Genomic DNA, 9,247 nt, shown 5'->3' with positions numbered 1-9,247 from the left:
CCATGAAAGCAGCTAAAGAAAGCTGCGCTTACGTGATATAGCCTGGCTTGAATTAGCGTCAACTTTCACTAAAGCCTCAACCCGTTCCACTAACGCGATTCAGCTGCGTCAAGTCAGCGCTAATTCTAGCCACGTTTGAACAAGCCTCAAGTGCGCGCGTTCACGGGGCACATAAGCAGCCCAGAACAGTCGATTGTCGAAACGATCATACAACTGTCTCAAAAGGAGGGGAAAAGGAGAGCCTCGACATTTTCAGCGGCGGAGCAGACACTGCTGATGGAACTATATGAAGAATATAGAGAAATCATCACAAACAGGGCCGGTTTTTGGCATAGGCGGTATAGGCAATTGCCTAGGCCGCCATCTGCTGGAGGGGCGCCGCTAGTGGCCAGGGGGGCGCCGGAAGCAGAATTGTTGACCGGCGCGACACCGTCGGGATATGGAAATCAAAAAACTGGAGAAGGAAGTAGGCTAAGTAGCCTATAAATTTAAACACAACAGAAAGCCATGGTTTGGACTGTATTTAATGCTTTCATTCTTTGTCTTCACAGCTTGAACAAAATGATGATTATTGAGTTTGTTTTGTTGTTGTTTTTTTAATGGTTAATAGGCTAAATGATTTCAAAACTTAGGAATTTACATTACATATGAAATTATAGGTAGGCTACATGTAAAAATCCAAATATAAAGGGATCATTCAAAAAGTGGGATGACCATGAATCCAATTGGGATTAACTGAAATATGTGTTCTTACGTCCCTCACCTATGTCAACTAATCTATTGGCTTCGGGCAGAATAGAGGCGGGTCATCGCAAATTGTGGGTGGGAAATAAAATAAGACGTCTTTTTTTATTTAACCTCATGTTCTTTTCAACCCTTTTATGTTCAACGCTTGTTGTTGCATTTGATGTATGACTTGTGCTATATGAATAAAATTTGATTGAGTAATTGATTGTTTATTCGGTTGATTTCGGAGACTGACAGTGATAACACATGATTTTCATTAGGTTTATTTTTATTAAGTAAACACGTAGGCTACATTCATGCTTGGTCACATTGTGGGAAATAGGCTAAGTCTGAATTTATATTTCCGAACACGGACATGGTGCTACATAATTAAATTTGAACTTAATTAAATTGAATATGTGATGCCGGGGCAACAATATAGACGTGACGGAGCCGTCATTTGGGGGTCTGTTTGCGTCCGTCGGACATTCTCTGACACGCAGCTGAGCTAAGCTTGGCTGTAAGCCTGCCACGGAGCAGGCTAGTTCTGCTGGCTAAGTTGCCATGGTTATTGAGCTGCAACTCATATAAGCCACTTTGATGGAACGGAACTCCCACTTAAATTAGCGAGACTCATCGAAATAAGCCAGGCTATCCCGTTAGCCAGCTTGATGGAATAGGCCCCTGGTTGCTGTGGCTCAAAACCTTTGAAAGACGTTTGTTTTGTCTACTTTCGCTCTCTCTGTTCACTGTCTACCTCGCTCGACCATCTCTCTCTCACTGCCCCTCCCCCACTCTCTCTCACCTATCCCAGTTTTGCCAAGTCCGCGTTTTTTCCGCCAAATTGGACTACTTTTTAAGTGTTGCCGCGGGTAACAAATTTTGTCCGCGGGTTGGGCTTGGGCAGACATGAATAAAGATTCATATTTTGAATGACTAATGTTTATACCCAAATCCTGTCAAACTGACTCAGGGCCAGATCAGCATATAAACTATCCACATATGTCACATGCTCCACAGACAAATAACATGCCAATGCTGTGTGAGGCCACTCAGCACATGACCAATCACATCATCAGCACCACTCGTGCCCAGTGCCTGTCAGCTGAAGTAAGGTATCCCATATTATATTGTAAGTTCTGATATACTGTAAATTAAATAGGTAAAAGAACTGTTTCAGGAAATTGCCTTTAATGTTTATGGTGTTATTTTATCGATATTATAGTGCATTTTGCAATTATAGCAATGCTGTTGGACATTAAAAGCAACATATATGGATTTTTATGGGCATATTTTGAGTTCTGGGATTGGGCTGATTTTTGGGTCCTTTTTATACCAGGTTGGGCGGGTTTTGGGCTGGTTTTGAGTTGCTGTTAGGCTGCTTTTGTCTCACAGACCTGGCAACCCTGACCTATCCAGACGGTAACCCTAGATTTGCGAAACTGTCTCTGTACAAAAGAGTGCTCAAAAAATGTTTTCCTTAATTGAATACATAATTATTAGTTTGGCCCGCTAGAGTAATGAGTTTGTGTGAAGGTGAATTCGGTGCATCATATTTTCCCTTCGCTGTGAGTCCCTGACCTTTAAGTAAGAACCTGTTGTTTATTTACTTAGTTCTGTGAAAACTGAAATGTTGTTGTTTCAGATGTTAGATATTACATATCGGCCTGTGTTGCTAATATAATTACATAGAGACGGCAGTAGGTAAATCTATGTTTCCTTCCCAGCAAGCATTTTTTAGTTTAAAAGACGTCTAATAGACGTCTATACGTAGACCTGACGTCTGGGCTAAAACACGGCAAAATTTGGGCTGTCAGTGAAAATTTAGTAGACGTCTAGCCATTGCCCAAGTATAGCCTAGTCATCAATTAGACGTCAAATGAACGACTACATATATACGTCTAATAGAGGCCAAAATAACATCTAGGCTAAAACACGGCAAAATTTGGGCTGTCAGTGAAAATTTAGTAGACGTCTAACCGTCGCCCAAATGCAGCTTAGCCATCAGTTAAGACACAGCTACTGAACAACTACTATATACATCTAACAGACTGAAAAATAATGGATTGAGGATTCTATTTATTCAAATACAAGGAAAACCATCCAGACAGATTAAATGTAAAGAATTTATTATTAGAACTTGTAAAACACTAAACAAAAACAATGATAGAAGATATAAATTATATAACACTTCAAATTAGGATCATTTTAAAACAATACAAAAAATATATAATGAAATAATACAATATTTAACAGGAAAACAAGAACAAGATTTACAATAATTAAAAATTTAAAAAATTAAAAACCTAAAGATACCTTAAAAATAACAACAGCAACAACAACAAAAAACAAAACAATGGGAAGCCACCCTACTTATTTCTTATTTCATGACTGAATAGCCTGGTCTTCTCAAAAGGCAGCTTCTCGATTGGCCCACCACCCTTCATGTTAAATTTTGCCATCAGGCCATTGGTTAAAACCCTAAAACAAGATACATATTAAGGAAGTTATTAATTGTGGACAAAGGTACATTTCAAAATTATTATTATTATCCATGTAAACAACGTATACTTAATTTAAAAAAATGGATAAGGCTCAAAACCAGGATACTAATGCACATGCAAACACACAAACTCTCTTTGAGGAATTTCGTTTTTTTTCCCTCCCCAAATCTAGGGCCGCAGAAAAAGTAGGCACGCAATAAAAACTTAACAGTTCAATCATACCTTACTGAGAACATCTTCCTCTTCCATCGTTCAATGTTTACTGAAGCTAGAAACAATAGTTTCGCGGATATTACTGGCCAAACACGGCTTCCCAGATAAAGGCGGCATTTTTGAGAGTGTATAAATTTAAAAGACCAACCAATTCCCTTAATTGTGTAAAATTTTGTGCAGAGTCGCCCGTGCCGTTTTCGGGATGAGTGGTTGTCGAGAACCTAGGGCGGAGGTAACCGTTCAGCCAAGAACGGGCACTGCAGTTACTTTGGGAAATACGGAAACATACGCAACTTGAATGACCATCATCTGCTTATGCGAAATGGGCGTGAATATTGCCAGCACATGAGCTTCTAACTGTTAGATAAATTAGGTTTAAAAAAAAAAAAAAAAAAAAAAAAGGAAAGGAAAAAAAGCCACGTGTTGTTAAGGTAAGGTACACTGGCTTAGTCTAAACTGCGAACATTCCCGATATATAAGCACGGTTCCTGCATATATATCAAATAATGTACATAAATAATGAACACATGACGAGACAAAGACACACTTACTCGCAATAACGTCGCAGCGGCGTGGCGTGGCGTGGGCTGCTCACAAAATGGCTCTCCTTGGTCAACCGACACTTCCAGCCTATTATCGCGGTGTCTCGCGATGTCAGTCGTCCTGTCTCTGACGCAGTTCAACTACCCTCTAGCGGTTGAGAATCGTAATTTCATTATGTTACTTTTAAACTGAAAAAGTAAAATACTGAGAATGGTGTGTATTAATATGTGTGACAGCAAAAATATCAATTAATAAGTTAATATTAATTCGCAAAATGGGATTTGCTATGTTAAATTCAGAGCTAAATCGTGGCTAAAAGTAGACCACTTCATGGAAATTTGTTTTCATAGTTGCTGACATGAAATTATGGCATCCATATCGAGAAGGGTCCTGTGGCCAAAGCTAACGTTACATGTAACCAATTTTAACAGTGCTTTGGCTGGAAGTGGGATACACATAGCCGGTCTATCAGGGCCGTTGAAATCACAACTGCTTGCCTCGATTTCGCCAGATGGGCTAAGAACAGGCTACACGTAGCCAGTCAAATTCAAGGCTAAATCGTGGCTACACATAAACCATATGAAATAAATGGTACTGACCACTTTTATGTATTGTTGACACTGCAGACATGATGGGATATTATCAATCTCAAAAACTGCATAGTGAAAATTTTCACTATGCAGTAGTATACGTAGTATACAGCAGTTTAAACTACAACGAAACAGTACTATCTAGAAGTCGGCTACAAATATCCAGTCTAATTGTGAGCTAAATTGGGGCTATGTATAGAACATGTCAAAAAATTAAACTAAACACTGTTGCAATCACTGTTGACTTTGCTTACCTGATTGAATACTGTACATTTTGCAAGTTGCGTTGGCAAAAACTATGTTTGACCAATTTCAAAATTATGTCGGCTAAATGTAGGTTACACTTAGCCGGGCTAAATTAAGGCTACATCTAGCCGAGGCGTTTACATGACGTCTATTGCTTGCTGGGTTGTTGTATTTTCCTCCATGTTGATGCTGTTTGTGAGGATGTAGTTAGTTTCGTGCAGAAGGTGTGTGACTGTGACGCACTTTAAACCCTCAGGAGCGCACCTCGGCGCTGCGGGGGAAACTTTCTAAGTCTGTTGCTGCCGAGTGAATAATTCTCCTTTCAGCTCGCCAGTCACTGTCTGGGTTATTCTGTGTATTATTCTACTAATCTACTGTGTATTACTTCCTGTATTAAGACAGTTTAAAATGTTTGGTGCTCGAAATACATCGCTAAGTTGGAGTGGAATTTATATTACATGTGTCACCACAAGGGGGCACTGTGACCTTGATAATTCTGTCTGTTTATGCCTATAAGCTTTGAGGTGCACTGCACTGTCTGTTATTCCTGCCTGTTGACCAGTGGTGTTGTTATTCTGAGTGTAGAGAATTTATATGCTTTACATTTTGTCATCATTATAAGTAGTAATATTTTTTATTATCTTACTGTTGTACTGTTACTATTATGCAAATATGGCCGTAATTTAAATGGCCATGTTATTATAGAGATTTGAAGACAAACAAATATCCTTATTTGTTCCATAGACCACACCTGCCAAGGATGCACAAGTTTGTTGAGTAAAGGGAAAGAAAAAAAGCTGCGTCCTGCGTCCAGAGGGACACCACAGAGACTCACCTGGTCACACCTGAGCCAGCCACCATACTAACTGTCTCTGCTCACCGTACCAAGGTTACCATCAGAGCACAGCAAGCGCTACTGTGCTGAATCAAGTACGCATGTGTGAAGGTTTTAGGCTGAACTTATGAGGAAGTGATGTCACAGATCAGAAGTACACACACACACACACACACACACACACACACACACACTCAGGACTGTCTCAGGAGAGTCAGCAGCGTCTTCTCTCTCTGGGTTTCCTCTCCAGGTGAAGCTGAAAGTCTCTTGGATTTGATGTGGATGTGACTCAGCAGGTAAAGAGCCGACCAGGGATCATTAGAGATGTTTGATGAACAGGCTCCTACATTGTGTTTCAGAGCTGGACGACTGAGAGCACACTGGGTCACAAGATCTGTCAAAACCGGATTTCCGTGTTTCCACATCTAAGAAACCCGCTAAGTGAGCCTGATACAGGAAGCAACGTACGAACACATTTCTTCTTAGTTTTTTTCTTCCTAGTACAATTGTAATTTTTTGTTAGTGATCCAGTGATTTATTACAGAAGTGTATCGCTGCCACGCCAGAAAAATGTATTAGTACCACGTTATTCTGTGAAAAGTTTATTAATGTTTTTCGCGTTATAACAAGATATTTCATGTTTAAACAAGAAACTTTTCTTGTTATAACAATATATGATTTATCATTAGTTTATCATTATTAGAAAGTGAAAAGTTTCATGTTATAACATCCCTAACTGTGAAATGTGGCCTGTCAGTGAGTTCCTGCAGTCTCTAGTTCCTGGCCATGTGCCAGAGGGTTTTGCACACGGAGCAACAGCTGCCGTTGAATTGTGTTCAGGAGACGTTTCCTTCTGCTGCTGACAGGCTCAGACACACACCTCCACTTTACATCCTGCTGGGCTTCATCATTCTGGCTGAGAAGGTTTGGTGAATCTGGAGGCGACTTCTCTTATTTTTCCTGTGAACAGAAAAATGGAAGAGAATGATGCTGCATCTGGCTCACTTCACTTCTGATCTCTGACACTGAGAACAAAATCAGCTTTGTCTAAACTGTTGTAGCTGTCATGTTTTAGTGGTGAACAGAGTCACAGTCAGGCAGATTGTGATCTGAACTCATTTCACTGATGAAACATGCAGCAAACGGCTGGTCTGACAGCTTGCATCAACTTGGCTGAAATTCCTTTTTTCTGCTGTCGACACACCAAGAGAGGAAATATTATGACCTGTTGTTTCACCTGATATATTATTTTTTACCCAACGATCACCTACTGTTTCAGTACTAACTGTTTGTAACCTGGGCATCTGCATCTTAAAAAAAAAAAAATAACAAGGGATAAAAAGATTGATTAGAAAACAATCAGTACTCAGTTAAATGAAACATATCTTTGAAAACTGGTTTCAAATGTTGTACACAAAGAAATCAGAAAATGAACACAACAATCATCAGGGAATTATTAACAACAGTTACAAGACAACAATTTATATTTATTATAGATGCACATGTAAAATTAAATGACAAGAAAATGACAAGTTACTCCTGGAAAAGTAAAAATAAAACAAAGTGAATTTGGTTTAGATGATGAAATGAAACTTTTCTGCCTGTCAGTTGTGGTCAGTCCATGTGTGAAGAGTCCCAGAGGATTCAAAGTCCTCTGTAGATGAAGCTGCTCAGTGGGTTTGATGTAAAGGGCGGCTGCTCTGAGTGTTACGTCCACTCTGTATATGTGACATGGTGCTGACAGGAAGACAGCACACATCCTGTCATGGAAAGCTTGTCATCAATCAGCTGCTGTGTTTGTGTCAAGGTGTTGGCTCTGCTATGGAACCGGCTGGGAAGAGAGAGAGGAGGTTCCCCGCCTCTAGAACCACTCTGTCTGGAGAACATGACAGCCAGACCAAAGCTCAGAGGTAAGACGAGGATCTCTGACTGTCCATGACTGTTCTCCATCTCAGAGCTCAGCAGGCAAATCAGCACAGCAGCATTATTCACAGGAAAAGCTCTGTGTGTGTTGTGTTGAAGGCCTGAACCTGGACCTGGACCTGGACCTGGACCTGAACCTGAACCTGAGCCCAGCTGTGTGTCCATGAAGAGTGAACGGTCTATGAGTGAACCTACTGACTTCAAAAGCATACAGCACTCTGTGGATCATGGGTAATTATTTCAAACTGATGTTAAAACAGATGTTTTTTTTTTGTTTTGTTTTGTTTTCAGATTCACAGTCATGAGATACAGAATTGGTTCCAACCTTCAGACTCTGTTGACTGAGTTTTCTGTGTGTGTGTGTGTGTGTGTGTGTGTGTGTGTGTGTGCGTGTGTGTGTGTGTGTGTGCGTGTGTGTGTGTGTCCTCCACAGAGTCCACCAGCAGAGCTCAGAGGTTCCCAGTGCTCAGTCTGCCCAGCAGCATCAAACAGACCTGGCCTCCATATTTATGGTGTGTAAATGTACAACAACATACCAACTGAAAAACAACCATTCTGCTCAGAATCGTCTCCGTGCTGCTCTCTTTACATCTTTCAGCCTCTTTGACCTGGATTTGATTTGGTGTTTTGTGTCCAGATTTTAATGTGGAAGTCTGATTCTTTTATTTTTCTGTTGCAGCTGCTGGAGGAGAACATGGTCACCTTTGTGAAGAAGGAGCTGAAAAACCTCCAGAGGTCTCTGAGTCCAGTTTACCCAGAATGCTTCGAGAGGCAGAGGGAGGATGAGGAGGTGTTGGACGGTGAGGAGGAAGAGCAGAGGTGGAGCAGCAGAGAGGCTTTTCTGCAGATCGCACTGCACTTCCTGAGGAGAATGAAGCAGGAGGAGCTGGCTGAGCGTCTGCAGAGCAGTAAGAGGCTTTCAACTCCTTTAACAGGATGGAAAGGAGGAATGATGGGAAAATGGAAATGTTTGCATTTCTACCCTCTGCTGTAAATACAGACATTTCTAAAACAATTGTTGTTGTAGATTTTATGTTATGGTGACCCTAAGTAGGCTTTCATATCTGTGTCTAAATTAAAACATAATTTCACGAGGCAGTAAATAAGCTTTTTATTTTTAGTAAGGAACTGTTTTAATGATAAGAATAAACCCCTCCTGAATATCTGCTTTCTATCTAACATATTCATCAGTTCTAAAATCCTAAATGTTTGTACCCTGATGTCCACCTTCAGTTGCACTCGCAAAATCTAGGAGTGAAAAACAAAAGAATGAGAATTATTATTTTTGATGAACACAATGCCATTAATGCCACTGCAAACCTTTTGTAAATCAAGGAATTCTCTTTTTGTGGTCTTGTTTCATTTTTCCACTCTGTTTGGCCTTGCAATTCACTTTTTCATGTCAAGATCTGCTGAATATCATAAATCATGAATTCAGTTATATCAGCCTCTGACACTTTTTACACATTATAATTTTTCTCCAGGACAGCAGCAGCAGCTCTCCGGCTGAGACAGCGCTGTGTTGTTTGTTAAACTGTGAACTTTATTCTCCCCAAATCCTGATCAGGATGTGCAGCTCTTTGTTTTTGAAGACTGTTGTTTGGCTGACAGCTGAAAGGGGCCAACAGATATATTTCCAAGGAACGTTCACATGTTTCACGTTTAAT

Source organism: Myripristis murdjan, chromosome 24, assembly GCF_902150065.1.
Source record: "Myripristis murdjan chromosome 24, fMyrMur1.1, whole genome shotgun sequence".
NCBI classification, from domain to species: domain Eukaryota; kingdom Metazoa; phylum Chordata; class Actinopteri; order Holocentriformes; family Holocentridae; genus Myripristis; species Myripristis murdjan.
Note: the sequence above shows the minus strand (reverse complement) of the source record.